The sequence below is a fragment of the Camelus ferus genome, chromosome 35, assembly GCF_009834535.1.
Source record: "Camelus ferus isolate YT-003-E chromosome 35, BCGSAC_Cfer_1.0, whole genome shotgun sequence".
In the NCBI taxonomy this organism is placed as follows: domain Eukaryota; kingdom Metazoa; phylum Chordata; class Mammalia; order Artiodactyla; family Camelidae; genus Camelus; species Camelus ferus.
This window is the reverse complement of record NC_045730.1, coordinates 12,555,786-12,574,305: the sequence shown is the minus strand read 5'-3', so window position 1 is coordinate 12,574,305 and position 18,520 is coordinate 12,555,786.

Below are 18,520 nucleotides of genomic sequence, written 5' to 3'. Positions count from 1 at the left end.
TCTGATGCCAGACAGCCCCGGAATCAAATCTCATCTTTGTCAGTTATCAGCTCTGTGACCTCAGGCAAATTACTTCATCTCTCTGTGCTTTGGTTTTCTAATCTGTAAATCAAGGATAATAGTAACCACCTAATAGGGTTGCCCAGAGGACTCAATGAGTTAACATGTATAAAGCCCTTAGGCCAGAACCTGACACTCACAAGTGCCATGTGTTAGCTATTATTATTGTTGTTCTTGTTGTTGTGTGCTAGGCGTGTAAATTACTATTTGTCTGCTCTCTTTTACAATAATTTGTAAAAATCCTGATGTGGATGAGTAGTTTTTAATTCACTGGCCCTGAGGATAATTGTGACCCATTTTGGGAATTGTGGTGGGGACCAAAAGCATGTGTAGTGCTTGATACATAGTAGGTGCTCAACTGAAGCCAGCAGTAACAGTAACTATCACTAGGAGACAAAGATGAAAAATCAAGACATGTGTAGCAGCCTAGGCACTGCTACTAACTAGGTATAAGAGTCGTAGCCTCTCCAGGCAAATTGCTTAAACCCTCTGGGGTTAATTACTCATAAAATTTCCACAAATTGAAAAGTTTAGAGCTAGCTGTCCTCTGAGGTAACCGTCAATTCTAACATCCTATCATATTCGAAGAGCAGCAACTGGCCAGAAAAGATGGAACTCTCTTTCATCAGGAATTTCTGAATGTCTGGTGATGGAGGAAAAGAAAGAACCGGAAGAAAGGGTAACAGCCAGCTCTGCGTGGTGCAGTGGAGCTGAGCTCAGCCCCTCCCTGACCATCTGAAACAGACACCTAGATCCCGTCTCCTGCTCCAACTCATGACTCCATCTGTATGCCCCAAGTCCCTCTGGCCTAATTAAGGCATCACTGAGGCGTGACCTAGCAAGGGGGATATAAAAAGTGCATTCACTAGAAATCAGAGCAGCAGAGTCCACCTGTTGCTCCAATGCCAACTGGGTGGAAGTCACAACTTCTCTGCACCCCAAGATCCCCTCTCCAAACTGGGAAGGACAATACTTCAGCAGACTTCCCAGCAATCTTAGGAAGGTAAATGTTTTTGACTTAGTAGAATGAACTTCAGGAAGTTTGGAAAAACTGAGGAAAAGAAAATGCAGATGCTCGGAATCAACTTCAGGCAGACTTTTAAAAGACCAGAAGTGTATACTCTATCATTTACATGAACTCTTCATTAGAAAACAAAACAAAACAAAATAAAACAGTGCAAACGAGAGGTGGCCTCAGAAAGTTGACAGTGGTACTGTCAATTAATAGAATTGAAAGCACAACATGGATAATTTAAAATTTTTTTTAAAAATCATATGTATGCATCCTGTACAGTCGCTCAAAGAGCTTCAGATTCCATTCCAAGGTTCTCCAGCTTCACTAGTATTCACAGTCCGCCCTCGTGTCCAGGGCATTCTAAGAGAATCTATTACCGGTAAATTTGCATGCATTAGCATTATCAAGAATACAAAATGGTCCTATTATTATGTAACCAGCCTCAGTTTTAACAGGCTGTCAGTCAACTGCCTCCAGGCTTGGCAGGATCTAGTTTGTTGGCAGATAGAATATCCCAACCTGCTTTTTCCTGTGTTTTGACAAACATTATCATAAGCCAGGTGTCTTTTTGAGCCGCCACCTCCTCTCGGGCATCTGCCTTATCTATCAAGAGGGGCACCCATTAAGCATTGGGGGCATTATTTCAGCAGGTAATTAACTGAGCTAAATGAGCATATAAATTTGTTTCCAATTCAACTTTCCATCTCTTTTCCCAGCTGCTAACAGAGGGAGCAGAGTCAGTAATGTGTCATGAATGGATGATGGGTGAGATTATGTCTTAATAAAAAATACATGTCCGGGCAGATTTGTGCAGCCAACAATTATGAGAACTCTGACAACTTTAAAACATCCGCAACACATCCAAAAAAGCACTATCTTGTATTTCATGATAGATTATAAATATGAAAATTTATGTTTTTTAAAAGGAGATTTTAAAAATGTGTTTGCGATAGAAGCCAAATGCACTCAAAAGTCACAGGGTGCCTCCCCTCTCAGCCCCTGCAAATCTCAGCATCTGACCATGACCTCACCTTCCTTAAATGCCCCAAACCATGACATTCTTCAGAAAGGTGAACTGAGTGTCCTGTATGAACCCTTCCCAACATACTTTATTTCGAAAGGACTATGAACGAGGACAACATCTTTAAGTTTAGACTTGTTTGATTTTTAGAAAAGGAACAGAATGCTGGATTTGCAATCTACCCAGTCACTAACCTCCCCCTCCATGCAATCCAGACTTTAATAGTGTGAAATCTTAGGCGTCATGCCTAAGACTATGGATTTTCACTCAGAGCAAAACAGATCTGTGAAGCTGGGGAGAACTGCTCCCCAAAAGGGTGAGAGGGAGGACCCAGGGTACTCAGGCTAGACTGAGGCCAAGCACCAATGCTGACTCGATTACAAGGACAAGATGGCTTTCTGTAAATGGAGACTCTGATAAATTTGGGCAGGGGGAGGTTATTGGAAACAGAAATCAACAGAAATGGAGTTTCTATTAAATGCTTAGCGGTTAACACTTTCCCCCACCCACCCAATCCAAGGGCTGAACATGACAGGACTCTTCTTCAAAGGATAACTCCTTCCCTGTGTGACAAGCTTATTCAGGAGTGCAAATTGGTCCTGAACTTTGGGAAAGATTGACTGTAAACTCCATGATGTGGAAAGAGCAGCAAAAGTGGACAGATTCCTGTCAAAGCAGAAGCCAGGTGTCACTTCCTCGGGGATGGCCAGCATTGATACGCGGAGCATCACGCCAAGTCAGCGTGAGATGCACAGTATGGCAATATTCAAAGTGCTCTGATTCTGCAGGTCCCTGGCAGCTCATGCACCGAGGAAGAATTGTGTTAATTAATAGGAAATGTATGTAAAGAAAAGGAACATCACAGCAAATGCCACTCAGCTCTCAAGCCGGAGGATTTTGATCTCCTCCAGGGCTGGGAACACAGCATCAGGAATAAAGCCCAAACACGCGTTACCTTCTTTGCTGACTTCCTTGCTCTCTTCCTTAGCCAGACGACCCCAAGTGACCGTTCATTCCCTGCCTCTATTAACAAAGTTGATAGAATATCTAAGATGTTCCACAGTTCACGTTTCAGGTCTGGTCTTAGGCCATGGGACTGCAGAAAAAAGACTATAGGACAGGGTTCTTGGCCTCGGAAATTCATCTCTGACAGTTTAATCAGAGAGGAGACTGTTCTGCCTGTGGCTAATTAAGAAGATGAGACCGGCTCTGATCTTGCTTCTTGGAGAAAAGGCTCTGTCCACACTCCCTTCTCTGGAAACTGGCTGTTCCCCACAGGCCCCGGGGAAGAGACAGGGTGTCCTCTGTCCACAGCTCATGGGACTGGAGCTAGATATGGGACCCCGGATGAGCTAAGAGATGCTTTGCCTGGAGAATTAGAATCGTAACACAGAGAGGCTCATCCCAGACAGTGCAGTTGAGAGACTAAGAGAGCTGGTTTCCAACCAGATGCACCTTGACAAACAGAGAATGTCTGGCTATGGAAGAAGGACAGAAAGGGTCAGATATCCAGAGGGAAGCAGAGATAAGACATGACTCTAGTGTCCCTGCAGAGATGAGGGAACAATTTTAGGTCCTGACTTGTTCAGCCCCAGAGGAACCCAGATGCACTTTCCACAACAGGATCCTTTGACATGGGCTGGATTGAGTGAAGCAGGGGCCCCTTAATGAGCCAGTGCAGACAGCGCTGTGGGGGATGGGAGCACTGGCCTGTGAGCAGGTGTGTAGGGCCGGGAGGTTGGCACAGATGTGGCAATTCTTGCAGTTTCATTCCATTCATCACAAGAGCCAATCCTGACAGACTCTCTGCATTCTCTCACCTCTGCCCTGGGCCCGAAGGCCCTCCTAGCTGTCTGAGATAAAGGACCCAGTGTTTGGCCGAGGAATGCTCTGTTTTTTTTCAAATTATTGAAGTATAGTTGATTTATAATATTGTATTCATTTCTGCTGTACAGCAAAGTATTCAGTTATATGTATATATATTCTTTTTCATATTCTTTTCCATTATGGTTTATTACAGGATATTGTGTATATTTCCCTGTGCTATATCTATCTATTTTATATATAACAGTTTCTATCTGCTAATCCCAAACTCCTAATTTATCCCTCCCCCATCCACTTTCCCCTTTGGTAGCCATAAGTCTGTTTTCTATGTCTGTGAGTCTGTTTCTGTTTTGTAAATAAGTTCCCTTGTGTCATATTTGAGATTCTGCATATAAGTGATATTATATAGTATTTGTCTTTCTCTTTCTGACTTACTTCACTTAGGATGGTCATCTCCAGGTCTATCCATATGGCTGCAAATGGCATGATTTCATTTGTTTTTATGGCTGGGTAGTATTCCATTGTATATATTTATACCACATCTTCTTTATCCAGTCGTCTGTTGATGGTCATTTAGGCTGCTTCCATGTCTTGGCTACTGTAAACAGTGCTGCTGTGAACACTGGGGTGAATATATCTTTTTAAATTAAGAGTTTCCTGAGGAACACTTTTTTAAATCCTTGTTAGAAGACATGGCTCCCATGACCTTGGCCTGATTCATCCAGTTTCCCAACCTGCCACTTCTGTTTTCCCCCAAAGAGCCCTGGAAGTGTCACCTGGTGGCTGCTTCCTGAGCCGTGAGTCAGCACGCTGTCATCAGTCCCCCTGTGAACTCCGAGCACCTGCCCCTCTGCACACTCAGCTGACACTCCTTCACCCGAAGCTTCCCTGTGAGGGCTCAGATGGAAGCTGCTTTTCAGTCTTGAATGGTTTTCCATTTGTCATCAGTACGTGTCTTGTTTTCACAGTTAGAACTCCTTGAGATCATTGTTCTTTTTAAAGCCCTAATATGTGACCACCTCAATGTGAGAATAAGCCCTTCACGAACAAAACGACAATCATGTCCCCTCAGAGCTCCTCTGCTCATCAGAACACGAGGTGATGAGACATCCCTGGACTCGAGCCCATTCTTTCACCCACGAGCTCCTCCCACCCGCCACCCCAGGGCCGGACTGAACTTTCAGGCTCAGCACACAAAGAGAGACCTTACAGGTCCAAAAGACGAACCCATATTTCAGAGGAGGAAACTGAGGCCCAGAAAATGTGCCCCTCTTCACTTCAACCACATCACCCCCTTCAACCGGCCTTTATCAAGTAGGTGGCGCCCTTGTGCTTTTATGTTGAGGAGGAGGAGGGAGCAGGTCTGACAGTGTTTCTCTGCTTCTCTCCTCAAACTCTTGAAGCGGTGGGGAGCCAGGCTTCTGCTGAGCCCCTGCCCCTGCTTTCAGATGCTAATGAGCCTGGCTCACTCTCTCTTGGCCAAGCTCCTGGTCACAGAGTCCAGCCCAGCACTGACCTGAAATGACTGGTCACAGGATTCTCAAGGCTTTTCTGATTTCAACGCATTTCCTCTGTATCTCCCCCTGACCGCCCCCCAAAAAACAGCTCCAGGATTCATAAAACAAGGCAAGCTTGCCTCACTCCAGCTCCAACCTTGCCAGGAACCAGTTTGTTCAGACTCCCTGAAAGCAACCAGTCACATACCACAGCTTAGAAAATCCGCTCCTGGGGGAGGGCATCCCAGAACCAGTCGCTCTACCCAAGTCCAACCTCAGACAAGGCACATTATGCAAAACAGGCACAAGATAGGCAGTTTGGCAGGAGCTCAGTTACCTCAGATCATGAAAACTCTCGCCAGCTATCTACGCAGAGGAAGCAGTGTGTTAATTAACGGGAAATTTGTGTGAAAGGTTTGTGCCACGTCTCTGAGCAAAGCCTCCCTCAGGAAAGAGGAGGCTGAAGAGAGTCACGGTATTAGGCAGGCTGGGGGTGTTCGGCCAGGAAGAGGTGGTCCTGCCTTTCCTCCAGAGAATCATACCATCTCTCGGTCCCTCCTTCCCACACTGATGAGACACTTTCCTCTTCATTGTCTCCCACAGCAGCGGAAATGAGTCTTTTCATATTCAGCTCCTGCAGAAGCCACCTCTGCAGTGAGGCACAGCCAGCAGTCACCGTGTGTCTGGCTGCAAACACACACTCTAAGGATGCCGCTCAGTGGCCTCAGCTCCCGCCTTCCCTGGGGGTGTTTCTGCACCATTAGCACCCCCTCCATCAGCCCTCCCAGAGCCCCCGATCGTGATCGCGCTGAATGTCAGTGTCCCTCTCTCTCACCAGACTGCACCTTCCCTTAGGACACAGCCCAGCCAATCATTGGCCCGTATTGTGGGATGATTAAACATGCTGAATAAATGAAGGGAAGAATGAATGATGGAACTCCCAGGATAGGCTCTGATAAACCCAGATTCAAGTGAAAATGATCATGAGGACCAAGCAATGCTACTCCAGGATATTTGCATCCCAAAAGCCTTTCACCAACCTAGTGAAAGGACCTGGAAAAACTTTAACACCAGGTAATTGGGAGAGAGAAGGGTGTGGGGACAATCCAGTGGCCAATCAGGGCAGAAGAACAATGGGACCCCTCAAGCCCAGGGTACAGGCAATAAGGCGGCACCAGGTCTGTAGAGAATTTAAAAGCAATAAGAAATCTGACCAAAATGGGTTTACTTTTATTATCACCTTCACCAGCAATTTTAAACAATGTCATTGATAAAATACCTCTTTCCTTCTCCCCAGAATCTTCATCCGGTCTCAATTGTAAGCAATTGTTGCAGTTTGTTGTTGAGTATTAATAATATATATGAGTGTCAAATGATCACATTTTCTTATTCTTTTATACACATTATATTCTATTTGGAATTTAACTTGTGGAAATCTCAATTATATAGCCCCCAGCACCTGCCCTCTCTGTGACTCGTGTTCCTTCAGAGAGTACATTTTGCCCAGTTCATAATCTCTAGTGTTTATTTTGGGTGAAGCTCCTGTCTGCAATCTCCAATGTTTTACATGTTCTTGCATTTAAACAGGGAGTTCTAAATAAACACTGATAGCACAATGATTGTAAAGGCAGATTTGAATTTCAATCCTGTCACTCTGTGGGACCACTTGAAGGGATTTTTTTTTTTAATTTAATACTTAAATTTTAAAACAGCAACACAGTGAGAACTATGAGTGATCTTTTTTTGGAAGATGTAAATTTTAATTTATACATGAAATATTTTTTTCCTTTTTCAGTTTTATTAGGTAGAGTTATTACAGTTTGCACATATACATTATATTGCATGTAAATACATATATACAATATTCTGCACATTTTTTTTGTTTGCATGTACATACTGATCATTGTTTCTAAGAACAGATTAGAGCTTTAGCTTTTTAAACTTACAGTTATCAAAGAAATAAAGGCCAACTACAAAACAAGAATCAACAGAATGTGGTAATCCAATCATAAAGGACAGTCAAATGTTCTTACCCGTATTCAAGAAGTCAATCATCTAAGTTATAAATAATAAGTAGTTCATTTGTGTCATTATTATTATTATTATTAGATTCCACATACAAGTGATATCATATGGCATTTTTCTTTCTCTTTCCAGCCCACTTCACTAGAAATGATGATATTCAGGTCCATCTATGTTGCTACAAATGGCATTATTTTATTCTTTTTTATGGCTGAGTAGTATTCCATTGTCTATATGTACCACATCTTCTCTATCCAGTCATCTGTTGATGGACATTTGTATACATGAAATATTTTAATTAATTTTAATAATACTTTTTTTCTTGAGATATAGTTGACTTGTAACATTAGTTTCAGGTATACAACATAATGTTTCAATATGTGCATATATTGTGAAATGATATAATATTTGTTTACTTCGTACTGGAAAATCACTTACATAAAATATTGCTATATATATCAGACTGTAGCCAAAGCACTATACTTTGAACTGATAGGTAGATATAAAATCTATTGAATAGTTGTGCTTTTCCCCCCTTTTTTGTACTGTAATACTTTTTTTTAGGCTTTTTTGTTTTGTTTTATTGGTCTGAAGATATAAACAAATTTCAAGAAGAGGGAAATTCTACTATGTTTCTTTTCTGGATGGCATTCTTCTTTTGCTTTTACAATTATTACTGAAAACAGTTTTGTTATATAGAGGAGGTGGTTGTTAAAATATGATCCACTTCAGATGTCAGCAATGCTCCTGGAAACCTAGGGTGCTAAAATCATACTGTGTGAGCAGTGTACCCTCTCCAGACCAGCTCGGCCCCAGCAGTCACTCACCAGTCCTCTACTCATTTATCTTGGTTTACATTCTTCACAGCATTTTGTACTACCTGAAATTCTTCCCTCCTCTTTCTCCTTCTGTCTCTCTCTCTCTGTCTCTCTCTGAGGCCTCCAACTAGAATGCAGTCTCTGGAGAACAAAGACCGAGTTTGTCTTTGTACTGTACATAGAAGGTGCTTAGAGAACATTTATTGGATTAATTAATTTACCCTACACTTAAGGAAGATTTCTATTCCAGTCTTGAAATGCTGACCCACTGCATGCTAGTTGGAGCCAGAGTGGGTGGACCTTCTGCTACAGGTCTGTGTCCTTTAAGTTGCTCTTTTTGCCCAGTGGTGCTATGATAGCTCATGTCACATTGCTAAGGGCAACATACCTTTGCTTTTCCATCTTCATCTGATCCCCTCAAAAAAAGCACCAAAAAAGATCTGTTACAAGGTTCAGGTGTGAAAAGTCCCCAGAGGAAGAAAAATGTCCCCAAATTATACCCTTATGTAATCCAATCATAATTGTAAAGATCTCAGTTCAACAATTTGAACAATTTTTTATCAACTAACACATTAGCAAGTTTTAAAGATATTTGCCTCTTATTCAGTTTTACATTTTATTATGGGGTTCTTGGGGGGGGGGAAGAATCTTTAAGACATGAAGACATAAAAAGATACATTTCTAGGCACTGTGATTTGCAATCCATGCTATTTGGGGCAGTAAGAAGGGGCACAGGTACCTTATCACAGCACTCTTAAGGTGAGGCAGACAATGGGACCCTTGGTTTGACCATCAATGATTACTCCCTCCCCTACACTCCTACATGCAATCAATCTCCAATTCTTACAGACTATAACCCCAAACTGTTTCTCAAATCTAACCCTTCCTATCCATTTATTAATTAACAGCCTTCTCGTTTCTCTGCCTTAAATATTGTCCTCAATTCCCCCATCCATTCTTCCCAAAGCCAACAATCAGACCATGCCCCCTCACTGTATAAAATGCTCCAAGAGCTCCTCTTTGCCTAGACAGAAAGGTTCAAGCTCCTTAATGAGCCATGGAAAGGCTGTCCAGGATAGCACCGTCTATTTCTTGTCCCTCATCTTGCTCTTAATGATCTAACTCACCCAGCTCTTATAGTTCTCTGAACGCCCTATGATCCGTCTCACCTCTGTGTCTGTGCATAGGTTGACCTTATGCCCCTAATTCCTTACCCAACCCTCTATTCTCTGATTGATTCCTTCTCACCTTTAAAGACTCAATTTAAGTGTCACCTCCTCCAAGAAGCCTCCTTGGAAACACCTCACCCAGTCAGAACTAAGTTCATCTCTTGTATATTCCCAAAGACTCCTCTATCATTCCCTGTATGTTCTCCTATAGTAATTACGTGCATATGGATCCATTAACCTTATTAGATGGGAATGCCTGAGATAAGACTGTATCTTACTCAATCTTCATTTAGTACCTAGTACAGTGTCTGGCCTATAGTTGGCCCTTAATGAGTGCTTGTTGAGTGAATTAATTAAATGAGTATCTGAATGACAAAGTAGCTTCTTTGACTTAAGTCTATATTCTTAGAAAAGTCAAAAAATAAAATTACATATCACTATACATTTGAAGAACTGTTTTTATGTAAAAACAAAGTCATATGAACAGGAGATCACCCTGGTCCTTCTGGGGAAAGTTTGCTCAGGAGCCAATCCAGCCTCCCCTAGCCTGGCTTTCTCAAGTCCCAGGAAGGGACTCATCGCCCCAATTTGTGCATGAAGGATGTCATCCTCCAGGTTTGCTTATTTAGTACTTCTCATGGGCACTGAAATAACCTACTTATCACTGGGTCTAGCTGCACCTCAGTTCAGAGCAGAAACAGAGACACAGTGAGCTGGAGACAGGACATGCTTGTTTGGGAATTCACTGAAATCATAGCCTTGATCTGTTTCTAGGGACATCAGTTAGTTTCCTGAAGTTAAATCTGTGTTTCAGGGGAGAGCTTTTTCAACCCACACAAAACATGTGTTTTGACAAAGCTTCCCTGTAATTCTAATGTGTGCTCAGCCTCACCCTGCTAAACACAAGCCACCTGGACAGCTGATCAGACTGTCCCCTCCACTCATGAAGTGCTAGGGTCAGAGCTGTGGCAGTGACGTCCTTCTGGGACTGAACGCCTCACTTTTTTCATACCACAGTTCAGCTCCAGCATTTCTGTCATGTTTCCCTAAGAGAACCATGAGAATTAGGAAGCAGTGGCATCATGGGTCATTGAAAAGGACATAGTCAGAGGCTGGAAGAAAATGTGAATTAGAGGATGACAAGGAAATGAGGACAGACTTCTGAGGCTGCACAACCCCAGGTAGGGTTTTCCTGCCAGGACCATGCCAAGAAGATGCCCTCGTGGTTACTGAGCCTGTGACCATGTTTACCACATTTAACCCTTTGTGAAGGTCCCCAAAGACAGAGGAAAAAAAATAACAGAGAATCTTGATGGCAACTGCCACCTGTCCTCCTTTCATAAAGTTAGACAAATATTGTGCAAATGCTGTGACAGAACAAGGCTACTGTCCTCATAACGTGCCTATCCGAGTGCCTCTGAATGTCCACCAACTCAGCTAGCAAGATGTTCCAGGAATGCCCCAGACCTCCTGTAAAAAACGAACAAAAAACAAAACAAGACAAAATCAAAGAAAAAAAAAACACTCTTATTTGGCAGCCATTCATTTATTGGATAGATGTTTATTGAGTTTCCTCTATATGCCACGCACCTGAGTTTAGATGACAAACTCAAAGTCTGTGGTCCCTTTTGTTCCCTGCTGTACTACCAGCATGTAGTGTAGCACCTGGCACATAGGTGCTCAATAGAATGTCCAAATAACTTTTTCATTTAATTTAATTTAATTTAATTTAATTTAATTTAATTTAATTTAATGTTAAGTTTATTTTGGAATTTGATGGGAACTTTAATTCAATATATGAAGTGAATTATTCCCCCCCCCCTTTTTTTTCTCTTTTGGTGTTTAAAGTTTTCTTCATTCAAACTAATACACAGCACAAAGTTACCAGACTGATAAATCAGAGGGCTAGTTTGACTCTAAAAATATGGTTGTGATTTGAAGCCCATTTCCATTATATATGAAGTGTTACCATGAGCTAATTACTTTATCACTCATAAATTTGACTCAGAAACAATCTCAAAAAGGTGCTGTAAAAGATTTTAAATATGAAGTGTCCAAATAAATTTAAGTGAAGGTCATTGTCCAGCAAGACAGCATGAGCACCTCTGAAGACTTATTTCCCAATGAAATCGGTGGAAATTATTTTTTAAAAGAGCCACGTACGGCGCCAGGCTAGCTCAGTCGGTAGAGCATGAAACTCTAAAATAGCCATGTACAACCCCTAGAACTGGTCTGAAGGGCAAATAGTAAAGGGGAAAACATGTAAGCAAGAAAATCTATGAAAATTCAGTAAGAAAAGGAAGTCCCTGGTATTTGAGCCATTTGCTTCCTGGCCCTCAGGGTTTGGTGAGACAAAGATGCCCCTCCAGGCTAGTGAAGCCAAGATCACAGGGCTCCTCTGGGAAGGCTCCCAGTTGGAGGGCTCTCTTCCCAGAAGCAGTACATCAGCATTTTTCATCCAGGCTAAAACTCCCAGTTGAGGTGGCTAAGTTGTAAGCAAGTGTGGTAGAGTGGTGGGGGTTCCCTAAGCCCCCACTGGTAGAAGGTAGCTTTACCACGGGTGCCGTACTGGGGCCCCCATCACTCTTGGTCCGGCTTATAAAGCCAGGAGTGGTCAGCTGAGAAGACCTCAGGCTACTGTCCCCTCTTCACCAAGTGCTCAACTCCTAAAATGGGGGTGTCACTCAGAGGAAAGGGTGCCATTGTCTCTGCTCCCAGCTCCAGAGCCCTGGCTCAGAAATTTTGTCTGGAGGGAGAAACAGATCCTAAAACTGATAGCTCCTCATGTCTTCCCAGAGGAATTGGTTTCATTTGCAGCAAAGTGTAGAGAAATTCAAGCCTAAGAGCTTTCTAGGACAGTGGACACTGTGTGTGAGGGCGGAGTAATTGGGAGGAGGCTGGCTAATTTCTCCAAAAAGAGTTGAGGATGGAGGTGGCTAGGTGGACCTGTCCTGGGGTCAGAACAAATACCAGGGACCTCAGGAAATTTTCCTTCAAGGGAACCTGAATCTGATAGGCTTTGTCTATAGAGCAATTTATGCCTCTAGGGTATTATGGGAAATGATAGAGCGATTACTCAGCCCACAGTAGTGGCGCCTAACGGGGGGACATGGTCAGGGAAAAAGAAGACTAAAGCTCTGCCCGGCCCATGTCATCTCAGGGCAACTGGGTACCCCCGATGCTGCGCTTCCCTCCAGAGCAACGTCAGGGGCTCCACACTGTGTGTGGAAAGTGGGGTCGGGGGAGGAGGGGGTTCAAGAAACTTCACTAAAGCAATCCAGCCAATCACTAAAAAATGAAACAGGCAAATAACAGCAAGCGCTGGGCCAGGGGAGGAAGGGAAGTACCAGAGTTGCTACAATATATCCAGTTTCTAACAAAAAAGTTCTAAGACATGCAAAGAAACAGGAAAGTATGACCCAGATCCAGGGCAGGCAACAGAAAGAGCCTGTGAGAGCAAACAGATGGTAGAATTAACAGAAAGAGACTTCCAAGTAGCTGTTACAAGTCTGTTCAAAGAACAAAAGGAAACTATAATTTAAAAAGTGAAGAAAGGTATGAAGATGTCACATCAAAGAGAGAATATCAATAAAGAGTAAGACTTTAAATAAGTTCATATAGGAATGAATGAATGAATGAATGAATGAACAGGTAAATTAAAGAATGGACTTTTAGCAGCAGGACGACCCCTAATATTTGCAGAGTCCAGGATAAGAGTAAAACTGGAGGCCTGTCTACTATCCATCTAAATATTTAAAAGTTATGAATCAAACCAACAGACTGTTACATAAGGTATGTTTTATCCTAGTATTTTGAAAAATGTACTTTCACAATGGCTTAGATACTTGAGGTACAACTGTGAACAGCCCAGCACACCAAATTCAAGCTCTGCCTCCCAACCTTCCTCCAAGGTCTGCTTTTGGCCACTGGAGGCACACCTGTCCTCAAACCCAGGAAAGAAGCCTGAGTAAGCCCTGGAGGGGGGCCCAGAGCCATCAGAGGGGGTATTAGACCCCATCAGACCCCAGAGCCTGGTCTAGATCAGAACAGCAATTCTCAAATTTGAGCAGGCAGGATCAACCAAGAGGGCTGTGAAAACACTGAATTCCTTCAGAGTTTCTGATTGAGTCGTTCTGACTGGGGCCCAAGAATCTGCATTTCTAACAAATTCCTAGATGATGTGATGCTTTTTTTGGAAACCACATTCTGAGAGCCATCGGTCTAGAAAGAAGATGGGCCATGGGCTCTGGGCGGGCAGAGCTCCATTGCCCTCTGGGGAGAGTCCTCTGGAGGAGAGCCAGAGCAGGGTCTTCTTAAACACGGAGCCCAGGACAGGGCTCACTTGTCTAGTGCTACTTGGCAGCAGCAGAGGATATACCAGGCAGCCTGGGAGAGCGCAGGGGATAGCACATAATGGGGTGCTTGCAACTCTCAATGCAGCCATTTTTCAATACTGGAATCCAGTCATTTGATCAGGAGACACATACTCCCTAGCAACTGGCTGGCCACTTTTCTCCAACCAAGTCGAAGTGCCAGGGGGCATGAGGATGCTCTCATTCCTTCTATCACCAGTCACAGGATGACACAGCGGCAGGGTCAGCCGAGGTTCTGGTGAGAACAGGAATGACTTTATTCACTCTGAGAAATGCTAACTAAATTCATTCGAGCACAAACCCTTTTTTGGGAGTAGCCTCTAGTAACATCACGCACGGGCAAGTATGTTGGGAATTGCAGTCCTGCCCTGTTCAAACAGGAGATTAAGCTGCCTCCCCTGTCACACTTTTAAAAAGGTAACCAAGTGATCAAGTAAAAGATTTCTTTTCTTACTTTCCCTAACCCAGAGGTAAGAAATGTTAAATGACTAAGCTGTAGATAGCAGAAGAAAAGACTGAAGCTAAAATGACATGGTGAAATCACAACGCCATTGTTTACCCCTAAAGAGGCAGAGGGTGGCCTACAGGTGTTCACAATGACTCCGCCCTGGCTAATTGCACTTTTGTTTAACAAACTGATTTTATAAACTCTAAGCTATAGTCTTACTTTCCAGTGGGCACACCAAAGGAGTAATAGGCTACTTTATTATTCTTGTTTTCAAGTTCATGCATTCTTTTGACAGGATAGCCATGACTAAGGTCTGAAAACACCCAGTAACAAATGAGCCAAATAACCAAGTCATAGCCAGCGGGCCCCACCTCCCCGAACAGCAGACTTTAGCATCTTGAACTTCTTTTCCTTCCTGGTGGTCGGGAGGTCACCATCAGCCCTCTGTTTTTCCAGGGCATGAGCCAGCCCACCGAGGAAGTGACTTTCTCAAGGCCGCCTGACCACTCATCTCTCCCAGGCACCCCTGGGAGTGGGGTGGAGGTGGTGCGCACCAAGAGATGAAGGGTTAACATGCAGCTTAGCCTCCTGAAATAAAACCCCCTAAATTCGCTCAAGGACATCCTTTAAATTCCTTTCCTCCAGTGCTTTATTTGCAAGCCCATAAATAGCTCCTCTTCAAACACAAACCGAAAGCCCAATCTAATAAAAGAGGTAAAACTGTTTCTGGGCTGAAGTGCTTATAGTATTTGCACAGGTCAAAGCTATAGTGTTCGCGCTGATCTCGGCTTAAATAAAAAGGCAAAGAATTCTAGTACAGCAGTGTCAGCCTTGAGATTCCCTTGAAATGGTGGACATTTTTCTTCACCTGCTGCAACTTCACACTGAGTCCTGGAAGGCTGCCTGTTTGTCAGCAAGCACAGACTGAGATGCTCAGATGCCCTGGTCCTAACAGCAGAGGAATATCGAGGGGACATGTGAGCCTGGAATTAGAAAAAGGAAATGTTTCCTGCTTTGTTGTTGGAAGTCACCTTAGATCACAAGCCAACAGTAATAGGTGGGGGGTTGCTCGCTAAGAAGAGGCTAAGTGCTATTTTTCATGCCGATTATAACTGGCAGAGCTGCTTACAGCTCAGGTAATTCAATCCTCTAATTTTTCAAGTGAGAAAATCTAGACCCAGAGCTTTCAAGCAGTTTGCCGTTGGTAGGTAGGTAGGTAGGATGCAGGGAAGGAGGAAAGAAGTTAATGTAGGTGGGTTCTCTGCCAGGAACCAGGTCACCTCATCTGGCTGTAGCTAGATTTCTTTATAAGCTCATGAAGAGATCAATAAAGGATTTAGACAATTCATTTATGAAAGCTTCTCAATTTATTCTTAAAATAGCAGTGTGGCTATCTGAGGTAACTGGCTGAACTCTGGGGGAAAAAAAATCATAGAGGCTTTGGATATAACCTTATTTATAAGTGATTTGCCAGTAACTCTTGTAATATTCTCTTCTGTTTTTCTCAGTGTTCCTAAAATTTTACATTTACAGGAAAGCCAAAGAAAGTGATTTTATGACATTTTCCAGTAGTTTATCTGAATATTCTCCGGTTCCCAGCTGCTTTATTCTGGGCTCTGTTCATATTAGCAATGCCTCTAGCTCATGGCACAGCATAAGTGAATCTGTACATAAGTTTCTAGCGCTGGTGAAAAAGAAGCACCATAACCCAGTAGCTTGCTGAATTAATTAAGAGGAAAAAAAGAGGCTGGGATGTGGCCCTGAAGGAGGAAAAAAACATCCCCTGATGTCTTGTCTTGTGGCAGCAGTAGACACAGACGGCCTGTTAAAGACAAAAGCTTCTGTGGAGTGGGAAGAGTCTCCTTCAGAAACACAGCTTCCATTATTTCAGGAGGGCATTTAAGGACACCAGTTCTTGGCTTCTGAACCTTGCAGGGGAAGAGTCTGCCTGTTTGCCTAGCGCTGTTGTCCACTAGAGGGAGTTGTGGTCCCTCCGTGGGTTTCTCCAGGAAAGCACTTCTCCAAACTGCAGTCATCTGAAATACAAACAGAACGACGGAAGCTGGGAGAGGATGCAGGAGTCACTTCAGCCTCAGGCACACCTCTCTTTGAAGAACGATTAATTCTTGGATTTAGCTCTTCCTTCAGCAAAGTCATTGAGGGGCTGTATGATGCATTTTTAAAGTAGATAATGGGAACTGAACATCATCATGCACAGAAGGGCCAGCCTGGCTTCCATTTTGGAATGATGTATGGAGACAAGAAGCTGGGAAGCTGGTGATCTCTATTTACTAGTTGAAAATGGATACACTTTCACCCCACACTCATTCCACCTAAGTGATCAGTTAAGCATGTGTAACAAGTCAACAGCAGATGCTTCATCTGCCCGACTTCAGCCACACGTGAAATTATCCTTTTTAGCAAACAAATGAAGCAAGAATCCCTTCTCCCTTCAAAACTGTAACTCCTTCCTGTAACCCATTTCTGCAATTTTGTGTTAAAGACACATTTCTTGGAGTCTTCAGGAATCCTCTATCAAAACACCACAGATATGTAGGGGAAAGTATGTTAAAAATACTATTTACAATAGAAAAATCAGAAAGAGACTGGCTGTTCCATCCCGAGGGACTAGTAGGGTAAATTATGCTGGAACCACAGGATGCAGTATGAGGACAACTTTAAAATCATGCTTTAATGATCATTTTAATGACCTGAGAAATGATCACTGAAGAGTGGTGAGTGAATAATAGCACATTGGAGATCTGATATAAAAAATGATCTCAATTCTTTAATTAAAAAAAAAAGCAAGGACACCAAAATCCTGAGATCAATATCTCTGAAAGGTAGAATTACAGATGGACTTACATTTTGTCTCATTTTTTATATTTCCCCACAAAACCTGTTAAAAAGAATATTTACTAATTTTATAATCAGAAAGAATTTATTTTTATATACCATTATTTCCAAGAAAAGTGATAGCTTACTTTTTATAATAGTCCAAAAAAAAAAAGGGACATTTAAACTGCTAACGAAGACCAAGGGACGATTGACGGGATAACACAGGAGCAGGCATGCGTGCAGTGAGGGGGTAGGGAGTGAGCTGGGGGACTGGAAGGTAAGACTGAGAAATAGGTAGCAGTAGGATTCTAAGGACTCATTTCACCTGCCTCCCTGGTGGGGGGCAGCCCTGGGCTTAGCCAGTCAGTGTTCTCCAGGGTCAAAAATCAGGAAAAAAAAAAAAAAAAAGAATGACATTATAGAAGACCTTGGCTAATGAAAACAAGCCCTTTCAGTAAGAGACAGATTAATACATGAACTTTGAGATCTTCGCTTTGATGGCTTTGCAAGGCAGAGAGAAAAGAAAAATTAGTTACCATCTAAAGTTTTATTTTTACTCTCTGCTCAGCTCAATTCACATTGATTATGAATGGCCCAAATAATGTTTAATAAGCTCTAAATGGCTTTCTGTCCTTCATAGAATCCATTTGGTCATTTGCAGGTGTCTATGATTGGGTGTGTTGTATGTATAGAAAGACATTTGCATTCTACACCATGGAGTGAATATATTTAGCATGGAAGAAAGGGAACATTACTTGGTAAAGTGATGTTAGCAGGAAATTACTACCTGAATGAGGGGGTGTTTCAAGGTTATGTTATTATTTGAAACAAAGCTTAGGGATAGCTATTCCAGGTACAGGAAATCCTTCTTCAAGCTAATTTCCTTCTGTGATTTTTGCTAGGTAATCTACAGAGGCAGTGTCTTGAAGGAAAATGGTCTGGGAAGAAAGAGGCAAAAAAAACTGGAATGGCTCACTAGGAATATCTGTAAAAGTGCAAGTGAGTACCCAGGATTTTTCTATTGAACTATGGGAATCTAAACAACAGTTGTACCGGATAGTTTAACAGCATCTCACCTGGAGGAAGGCTGTTTGGAATGAGGAAAAGTTGTCAGGGTCTGAAATAAGGTCAGTGGGGAAGGATGAAAATAACGGGGAAGTGATGAAAATTGGGGGAATAAATAAAGCTTTTACCAATGGAAAGACTCGCGAAGGTAAAGAAAGTTAAGTGATCAAAGATTATGAGTAATGACCAGAGCAGAAATGAACAGGGAAAGTTGTGGAAGACAAAGTTCTGACATTGAGAGTCAGAAGGCCCAGCATCTTAGTAAGAACTTGGTGCCATCCATCCACTGAGGAATCTGAAATCATCTTCCCTGTTGTCCTCACACTGCCTTCAAGCCATGGCCCACCATGGCGGCCGGGGAGGCGAGGGCC